Genomic DNA, 10656 nt, shown 5'->3' with positions numbered 1-10656 from the left:
CAAGTCCTGGAGAGTTGAAATGAAGGAGTTGGGACATTGTAACCAGTCTGCTTTTTTGTGAGAGATGCTCTTAAGTAGTAGTGGTAGTAATGTACTCATATCATGTAACTTTGCTCCTTGTGATCTATTATCCACCTCTGACCTTTTCTTTTCTTCATTTCTTCAGTTGAGTGCCAAAAGGATACACAGAAGTTCAATGCTACTACCAAAATAATATGTATTTTTTTCAAAGTAAAAAATACTCAGAGCTTTTATAAAACACAACAGAAGTGTTGGAATGGTGAAACAATAGAAGATATTGACCAATATTTTTACATTATACTACATCAGCCAAACAAATGGATAGTAGGGCTTGAGGAAAAAGGATGTAAATGACCTTTTGTTAAAAAGGCTTGTTTTGGTCTCTAAGTGATAACTGTCGTCATCATGATGTAAATACTTCACAATCCATTTCAATTTTCCTAAGTTGTAGTATTTCGTGACCAGCTACGATTTATTTCATTTCTGTTGTACCCATCACTGAATTATCTGAGCACAATCTCCGGACAAGACAAGTGGTAAAGTAGCAAAGGGTTGTATAACTGAGCAGCCAACAGGATAAGTCATATTGGCATATATTGGTTTTGCAAAATCCTCTGTGAGCGCTTTCGTTTCTTCTCCTCTTTGGTGTAAAATGCAACACATTTTCATTTCTTCTGATGACTCACCTCTGGAAGAAAAAGGCAGTAGCTGTTTTCGGCAGGGTAAGTTGCATTTACAAGTTGGCTGACGTCGTTGGCAGCAGAACTGCATTTTTTCTTATAAAAGCTGCTCATCAGCTTGAGTGGGGAGAAGGTGCAAAAAGGTGAGAGAGGCTGATGGAGCTCTGATGGTCTGAGGATCCAATGGTGCAAAGAGCTGGAAGGTGAAATACCATCTCTTGAGTTCAGGGTCATTAGGGAAAAGGAATGTGTGCCTGAGAGCTGGGGTCTGTCAGCCACATTCACCTAGTAAAAGGGTTTTCTCCTGCACCCGTGTGTGTGGCCAATGCCACGGGATGGCAGCTCTTCCTGCTGTGGGGACATTGCAGCCTCCAGCTGCAGAGTATGCAATCTGAGCTGTGTTGAAATGTGTTCCCCAGGGCTCCGTTTTGGGGCTGCTCCTGGTTAACGCCTTAATCGATGATGTGGATGTGGAGTTTGAGAGCAGCCTCAGTAAATTTGCAGACTCTCCAGTTGGGGGGAGTGTGGATCTGCTGGAGGACGGGAAGGTTCTGCAGTGGGACTTGGACAGACTCGATCCATGGGCCAAGGACAGCGGTGTGAGGTTCCACAAGGCCAAGTGCCACAGCCTGCAGGTGAGCAGTCACCTCAGCGTGAGCCCAGGTGTGCCCAGGTGGGCAAGAGGCCAATGGCACCTGGGCTGTATCAGCAGCAGTGTGGGCAGCAGGAGCAGGGCAGTGCCTGCCCCTCTGTGCTGGGCACTGCTGAGGCCACACCTCGAGTGCTGTGTCCAGCTCTGGGCCCCTCATTTGAAAAAGGACATGGAGGGGCTGGAGTGTGTCCAGAGAAGGGCAACAAGGCTCATGAGGGTTGGGAAAATGTCCCGTGAGGAGTAGCTGAGGGAGCTGGGTTTGTTCATTCTGGAGCAGAGGCTCAGGAGGGGCCTCAGGGCTCTCTCCAGCTCCCTGACAGGAGTGTGCAGTGAGGTGGGGTCGGTCTCTTCTGCTGGGCCTGCCGTGAGAACCAGAGGAACTGGCCTCACGCTGAGAGAGGAAAGTCAGGTTAGATTTTAGAAAAAAATTGTCCCAGTTCAGGCCTAGGAACAGGTTGGCCAGGGAGGTGGTGGAGTTGCCATCCCTGGAAGTGTTAAAGAGGCCTCTGGATCTGACACTGGGAAATGGTTTCTTGGTTTAGGGTTTGCAGTGGCAGTGCTGGGCTGACGTTGAACTGGATGGTTAAAGATCGTTTCCAGCCCTGATGGTTCTACAGTTGCAAGCGCTTCCCGTCGGGCTGAGGGGAAGGCTCAGCGCTGTCCCGAGTCCGAGGGCGGCCGCGCCCTGAGGGGCCGGGCCGGGCGCCGCCCTCAGCTCCGCGGGGCCGCCGCTGCCCCTCATCGCGGCGTTCCCGTCCCTGTCAGCCCGGCCATCCCATGGCTGTTGTGATAAATGTGATTCGTGCTAATTAAGTTGTAACTATATTAACAAAATTGTATTTAGATCAATAGAAGACAATTGTTACAGAGTGAGGGGGGGGAGATAGGTGAGACAGGACAAAAGACATCTTCCAGATGTTGGGAGTCGAAGAAGAAGGTTGGAAGAAAGTCAGATAAGAATAGTAGAAGGACGTAGGTCTGATAAGCAGCATCTAGAAATACAGCTTCAACCTTGAAATGGGCAAAAATGGAATGATTCCAAGCATGGGACTTAATTAAAGTCTTGTTATGGGAAACATCTGCTCAGTCACACAGGACGCCTGCGCTACCTGCGGGTCACACCTCGGTCACTGATGAAGACGATGAGCCTTCATCGGAAATAAGACCCTCAAAAGGATGAGAGACCCCCTAACCTATTAGTAGAGCATGCGCCATGCAGTATAGTTACGTAAATTTTAGGAATAGAAACTAGGAGGAGTTTTCTAGAAACTTCTGTAGCCTACAGTATATAAGTGGGATTGTTAGCCTGGATGCTTTGATACGTGAGGAATGGCGAGCCACTCCCCGTACCCCCGGTCGGAGGGGGGCTCCTCCCCGGTCGGTTTTGCTTATGCTTTATATGAACCTCAATTATACTAAATTACTTACTGCCAAATTTTGTATATTCTTAAATATATGCACTTTGATTGTTTCATCTCCAATACTTTAATTGTCATCTCCAATACTTTGATTGTATTCATTTTGTTACTATTAAAAACTTACTATTAAATTTAATCTTGTTGCTTGATAAATTGGAAAAAATAGAACATCATTCATAACACTGTCAAACCGGCCATCCCGTCCCTCAGCGGTGCGGACCCACCTCGCTTCGGGGTCTGCCCGGAGCCACCCGCACCGCCGGGTCAGCGGTACCTGAGCCGTGACCCATTTTCTCCCTCGGGAGTCGCCAGCCCTCCCACCGAAGAACGCAGCTGCTGTTTCATCTTTAGACGGTTGCCTTCCTCACATCCCTCCACCCCACCTTTGCATTTTAAAATTTTGATATGTTCTTTCCTTTTTATATTTGGACTGATGTGGAGTGCTTGCTAAGGCTTCAAAGCGGAGCTCTGATAATGAGCTGTAAATCACACACGGCTGATCTGAGGGAGGAGGGTGGGGAGGAGCTGAAATAGGCCAGGACACCCCCAAGTCCTCACGGCCTCAGCTGCTGCTGTGGGCTTTGGTTTCCACAGGACACCAACAATCCGCACTTGTCCCCTGTGGCCTTTGGTCCCTGCGTTCCAAAGGATAAGTGCCGCCGAGGCTGCCTGGTCTACTGACCGTGCCAGCCATGTGCTCCGGTGCTGCTGAACACACACATTGACAGTCTGCACTTCTCCGGGAGTGGCTTTTGAGGTTTGAGGGCATGTGACTGGGTTCTTTTCCATAGCTGATGGAGAAGAAGTAATCTGTTTTATGCGCAACCTTTGCCAGGTGCTTGTTGAAGCAAATCTAGTTGCTTGTCTTTCCACCTTACCTTGTGATGCAACAACAGAGGTGAGCTATTTGCATCTAAGAAATGTAGGCTGGCTTATAAATACTATTTCATGTGCCTTCTGTAGGTTGCAAAAGTAAAAGACCCAGGTAAGGTCAAGATGTATCCTTGTATACATACAGTTTTAAACCCCTTGTGCTTCCTATATTGTATAATTGTCTAAAGATGTATTAAATGAAACTCTTCTGAAATGCAATTAGGTCCAGAGTGAAGCCATTTTTACAGCCTTCCTTTTTTGGGGGTGGTTTTTGTTGTTCCTTAGGCTGGTGGGGTGGTAGCAGTAGGACAAAGGGCTGAGGAAGGCTCGCAAGCTTCTGCCTGTTGTGGCAGGGTTGGATTGCAGGAAAATGAAATGCATGTCTGTTATCACTTCTGAAAGGCTAAAGGGAGATGAACTCTCTAAATTCTCCCTGTCTGATGGAAGCAGCAAAGGAAAGGGGACGATCAGTAACACTAAACAGAAAGTAGGGCTGGCTGTGTTTATTAAGATGACAATGATACTGCTTTGAGCCTTTGCTCCACTTTGAGAAGGAAAACGAATCCATTATTAAGCTGGATTCACCACCGACTCAAAGTTTCTACCTGGAGCCAAGTAATTTTTTGAGAAAATGTAATAGGTTGCTGTGATGCAGGACTCAGCACTTGGACTTGTTAAACTTTGTTGTTGGACTCAGTCTCTCCATCCAGCCTGTCCAGGTCCTCTGCAGAGCCCTCCTACCCTGCAACAGATTGATACATGCTCCCAGTTTGATGTCATCTGCAAATTTACAGTCCCCTCCCCTCTCATCCCACTTCTTTTTTAGTTACTTCTTCAACCCCACCCCTCTCCCAGCTCACGGCAACACTCAACAAACCAACCAGAACAAATCCAACCCATCTCAACAACACCACATAGAATCCACAATTTTCATTCTTTAACCTAATAGCCTTTTGGCTTCAGCAAAATACCACCTCATCTCTCACAATCCTTTCCAGTCACAGCCGGGCAGGGAAGGGAGGCAAATAATGAATAAAGGCAAATAATGAGTTGGAGGAGGACTATGGACAGCAACGTGAGCTGACAAATCAGGAACTTTTAAATAGAATGAATTTAACACTGACCAGACAGGATAATTAAATCAAGGGCTTCAGCAAAAAAGGAGAATAAAAGGAACTACACCCAAGGGAAAGTGCCTGCAGCCGAGAGAAGGCTGTGGTTAGGTAGCCGGTTCTGTTTGTTGTTGCTGCTGTTGTTGTATGTTTGCCTTGTTATACATACTAGTAAAGAACTGTTCCTCCTTTTCCCCTCTCTTTGCCTGAAAGCCCCTTAATTTCAAAGTTATAATAATTTGGAGGGAAGGGGGTCATATTCTCCATTCCAGAGAGGTCCCGCAGGCACCTGCCTTTCCAAACAAGACAAGCTGACAATTAACGATTTCTTGCCAATGGTTTAATTAACAATTAGTTAATTAACGTAGGTAATTAAGAGCAAGGTGTTCAGCGGAGCTTGCAAGGGTAGCTGCAGGGGTCATCAAAATCCAGTGAGTAAAGCTCAGCAGGGAAATTGCGTGGGTTCTTCATCGCCACTGTGGCGTCCACCCCATCTTCAGTGCTGGGGGGCTGAACTCCAACCGTGCCTCCAGACCTTGCCCTGAGCGGTGCAGCGACAGTTCCAACACAGTGGCACGGAGGCGGATGTTATACGTGGGGCCTTTTGCCACCTGCAGAAGGACAGAGAAGTCAGTGGAGGGTGCAGGTGACATCTGCTGCTGTGCCCAGCCTGCTGCCTGCCCCAAGAGCTGTGGTACCTCTATGGGCAGCAGCACATCCACATCACCCCGTGGCCGGTGGGCACTTTCAAAGCACACTTCAAACATTATGGTGTGTCTGTGAGGCAGGCTCTGTATCTGGTCCAGATTCACTCTGAAACCTTGAACAGATGAAAACAAAGCAGCTGAGATACACAAGAAACATGAAATGCATCATAAGCACGTTAAGGCCTTACAGGTGTACCGGCTGAAAGGAAAAACCCTATGCCATGCTGTGACCTGGACAAAAACTTAAAGAGTGCACCTGAACACGCCTCAAACACAGTGAGCCACTGTGTGATGGAAGCACAGCCTTGCCTCAAGGCCTCTTTTGGAAACCTCTTTTGATCCACCAGAGGATGTCACAGGCTGTTTCCTCAATAAGGGCTGACTACAAGTGCTGTGACAGTGTCAACTCCAACCAAAGCACTTCCAAAACACAGCAGACCCCGCTGCTTTGCAAAACAAGCCCACAGAGCGCCCAGAGAGACTTGATGCTCGTGGGAGCCAAGGGCAGAAGATGCTGAGAGGTGACATGGGTGATGAGCCCATCTGGCCCCTGCACTGAAGCGTTAGGGCAGTCACAGACAGCCCAGGTGCCCTGGGCATGGCTGCCCAGGAGAATTCTGCCTCGAAAGCTCCCAGCAGGGGCGCTGAGAAGAAAAAGCTCAAAAACCTCCCCAAGTTCAGTGGCTTAAGCTAATCTGTCTGAGACACTTCTCTCAAGCCCACAGCAAGTGTCTCCAGCACTGCTTACCTGTGCCCCGCAGGGCAGATACATCGACCTGGAAGGACACCGGCATCCGCCCAGGGTTGGTGATCATCAGAGTGCGCCTCTCAGTGTAACCCTTTCTTACAGTGCCCATGTCCAGGACGTACTCGGGCAGCTCAACTCTGCAAGGAGGAGTAAGGACAGTCCTTAAACCACAGCCTGGCTACATGTCCAGGTGGATGGAGGATACAAATCAAGTGGCTAGTTCTTGATTCGCTGCTGTAAAAACTCAGCTCAAGCCCATGAAAACCATGGCCTGACCACCTGGCAATGACTTTGGGAAGTCAGGAGTATAGGTCCTAGGTTTTATCAGCTACTAATGGTACCTGAAAATGAAATTAGTTTTAAATGGACACTGGCCACAGCTCCTCTGCCGTGAAAAGCCAGTATAGGTGAGGACACTGGACCTCCACTGGTCTCAATGAAACTGCTTAGCCTGGTGTATGGCCTGAGCCTGAAATTGCTTTGGGGCCTAGGAATAAGATTTGCCTGCACAGGAAATCTTCATTGCTCTGCAACCCAGATCACACGATCTGTTCTGCAGAGCATCTTCTTCCTGAATTGAAGCACCCTGTACTTGTGTTGCATCACGATGGTGTAAAGGGACAGACCAAATGACCTAGATAAGCCCTGCCAACCCACCAGGATTCACGCCATCTGATTTTGGGTTTTAAAGGGTTTGCTGGCATGTGCAGTTCCCTTCTCCTTTTATTTAGCGTGCTCTGTTAGTTGGAACCAGGACATCAGCTGGGAATTGTCTCTTTCAGAGCTAGCCAGCAGGGACAGAATTTATGCTGTCTGGAAGGACTTGAAGGTCTGCACTGTCCTCAGCTCTAGGAACAGAACCCCACACCTCTGGGGAGCTGAGCAGCCCAAAGCTCAGCGTGGTGCTGGGGAAGGGAGGACACTCCACTGCTCACATGAGTGTCACAGCCACCAGGACCACACCCTTTCTGAAGTCCAGGTTATTCCCAGCTCAGCAGACACAAGGAGCTCTCAGGGTGTACCCCACGGGGCACCTGGAGATGGGGATGGGAGTTCCTACTCACTTGACAAGACTCTGGCACAGCTCTTTGTCAGGGAAACTGTTTGGGAGATGGGATATGAGCATTTCCTGCAGCTCCAGAGCAGCCTCCTCTATTAGCATTGTCACCATCTTTATCTGCAGCTGAGTGTTTGGCTGAAGAAAGGGAAGAGAGTGCCTGGTTAGCAAAGGTCTTTCCCAAGGTTTGCATGTGAGAAAGGATCCCACTCTGCTCTTGTTGAGAGGGGATGTGGGGTCCTCCTGTCTGCCTGCTCAGTGTCTGTGACACCTCCTGCTTTCTCAGCCAGGACCTCATCTCCATGCAAGTAACTCCAGCATCTTTGCCTGCCCAGCCACTGTTAGCCAAGTCTGCCTGATCTGGCCAGGCAGACAGACAAGCCAGGAACCTTCCAGAGCTCCTGATACTTGCCTGCCCCCAGCCACTACCAAGGCACCTTGGACAAAAGCTGTCTTGAAAGGGAACTGGGACCAAGCTGGTGCCTCTTGGAGATGAGCACCACCAGCACAGTCCCAGGGCACAATCAAGCAGCTGCTGCTCAGCTCTGCAAATCTAGCAGGGCTTGGACTGGGACCAACCAACTCCCCAGCAATGACCTGAATCTCCTTCAACGCACCATCAGCTCCATCCCTTGAGCATGGCCTTCAGAATCTCTCCCTGGGGTAGCCAGGAAGCTGGTGCAACCCCAGAGGAGAGCATGACCAGAGTGGAAGTCCTAGGAGCAATGCTGAGGTGACACATGGTTGCAAGTGGGCAGGGAGATCCCCGATGCCATCAGGGCACCAGGACGCTGCTGTGGGCTGCAAGGGGCTCAGGTGCCATAGAGAGGGTGGCATGTGCCAAACGGGGCTGCAGCTGCTCTTACTACAATGCCAGAGTCAGGCACGCGGGGCTTCACGTTCTCCATCTTCAAGATCTGCTTCCTTGGGGTCTGAGTCTTCTTTTGCTCAACTGATTTATTCCCCTGACTGTACTGTTGCAGGTGTTTTATGAGCTGCTCATATTTTTCATTTCCTGAAGGAAGAAAACGTCCACAAAGAGAAGTGTGAGGAAAGTGCCAATCTCATTGAAGCTGGGAAGTCCCTGCCTCCCAACACTGGATTCTTCCAGAAAGAAATCCCTCAAGACATCGATGCAAAGTGGATGCTGCTGCTCCTCTCTGAATCCTCACTGCTTTTGCTCCCACCCATCACGTTTGTCCCTCCCCACAGAGGAGCATCTCATTGCCTGCAATGTCACACAAATCCAACCCTGTCAGAAGCCCTGCCAGCCTCTCTTACAGCTTTCCCAAGCCTTTCAGTCTAGCCATCATCCTTCAGGAGCCTGCCAAATGTGCTGGCAAGCTCTGCAGGACAGTTCCTGGGGCAAAGCCCACATGGGATCCTCTGCTCAAGACCCATGAAGCAACCAGAGGGCTTGAGTTGGTCTGGGAGTCCTGCAAACCTCAGGCTTGGTGGAGGTGGGCATAAGCTACCCTATGGCATATGGCAGGGAACAAAACCAGAGGGGCCCTTCCTAGGGGCAGACAGGCAGTGCCCACCTTCGATGTTCCAGGGCAGACTGACACTGATCATGGGAAAGAATGTTTCTCCTTTCAGGCAGATATTTTCCGGGTCCAGGTCACCCACTTTAAGCTGGAAAGTCCTGCTGAAGGCTCCTGGTACTCCTGGCATGTAAAAGAATTTCAGCACTTGCTTCCCACCAGGTGCAATGGAACCCTGCAGGGATGGGAGAAGAGGGAGGGAATGCGTCAGAGAGTCTGATGGGGGATGGCTCAGGGGACAGACAGGCTGAAAGGACAGGTTCTCATCTAGAAGAAACCATCAGACCACATCACTTTGTGATAAATCTATTACAGTGTTGGCTTTGGCAATTATTAGAGTAAATACTATGTGTTTTATAAATGTTGGCTTTCGTAAAAGAAGCTTTGCTAAAGTTTAGAGTTCTTCTAATGCAAAGGTTGCGTTGGGATAGCAATGTTGGTGTAGAGTTAATGCAATATTAACATTTAACCAATGAAGGAATGGAAACGTGTTGAATGTGCTGAAAAGTGACAAATGACCAGGACTAGGACAACTGCACATGCTCCAAAAAGGCGGGATGGAGGAAGAACTCCGTTAAAATATTTCAATACTAATAACCATTTGTAAATACCTATGAGGCTGATGCAATACCCAGGGTTTATCAGGGGTGTTGATGTGTTGACTGGTGTGCCTCTGGCTGCAGCTAAGCACCCAAGCCAAGCACCCAGTGCTGTTAATTTTGCTTTATTGACTCTGTCCTCTGCTGTCTCTTACTAAATTTTCTTTAAATTTGAACTGAGGAGTGGGCTTTGCTTCTCACATCTTCTACATTCCTTGTGCCCAAAAGGTCGAGACTCTGACCCCAGGGTGCAGTGCTGAGCCCCTCCAAGGGCTCCTAAGGCTGCAGCCCCAGCACAGCCTGATGTGAGCACAGCTGTGCTGCTAACGGGGTTTGTCCTCTGCCAGCAAGAGCCTCAACAAAAAATTTTCTTTTGCTACTGGCGTGGAAGAGAAGTCCCTGCACTCAGCAGGGCCAGCAGCTCCTCGCATCCCTTATAGGAGACAGGCATGAAGAAATGGGAAAGCCAATCGGCTTCCTCTTCCCACTGCAAGGAGGGACAAAGGCAGGATTGCTGCTTTGGCTCAAAGACATCCAGGCAGGACTGAGCAGCTTGGTCAGTGGTGGGATGCTGTTAATTTTTCTCCTTGCTCTCCCAGGCCTGCTGCTCCCTGGCCCCCTCACTGCCCCACAAAGCTGCAGTACAGCATGAAAGCTGGAGGAGGCAGGGAGCAGCAAGCCTAGTAAGGGATATGGAAGTGGTGCTTAGCACTGGCAGGGAGGAGGCAGGGCCAAGGACTATGTCCTGTGTGATCACACAGCCTGGCTAAGGTGACCCTCAGAAACACTCCGGTGCCAGCACAACCTGAGATCCAAGCTGTCAGGGTCCCCAGAGGAACTGTGAGGAACCAAGTAAATTTTTATTTATGCCACAACATATGTTATAGATCCACTTCCTGATATGGGGTGAAAAATTACTACAGGGGCTGTACACATGCTGGGACCCTTAACACACCCCATGCGTAAAGGAGGTTGTGAGGAGAAAATGCAGGCAGGCTCCGTCTCTGGGGGGCTGCAAGAGACTTCCCCCTTGGAGGTGGGCAGATCTCAAAGCCCAGGAAAATGTTACCCATCTGACCAATAGTCTTCCTAAAAGGGCTGGGTTATGGGAGGAATCTTAGCATACAAAAGCAGTCAAGCACTGCCAATTTTTCCCTGCCGTTTTTGGTTTGATTGGGACCACCCCCTTTCTTTCTTTCTTAAGAAAGACTTTTCAGATACAATACTTGCTCTGTTTGCAATTTA

Source organism: Sturnus vulgaris, chromosome 12 (genome assembly GCF_052056855.1).
Source record: "Sturnus vulgaris isolate bStuVul1 chromosome 12, bStuVul1.hap1, whole genome shotgun sequence".
Lineage (NCBI taxonomy): Eukaryota > Metazoa > Chordata > Aves > Passeriformes > Sturnidae > Sturnus > Sturnus vulgaris.
This window is presented reverse-complemented; position numbering follows the sequence as displayed.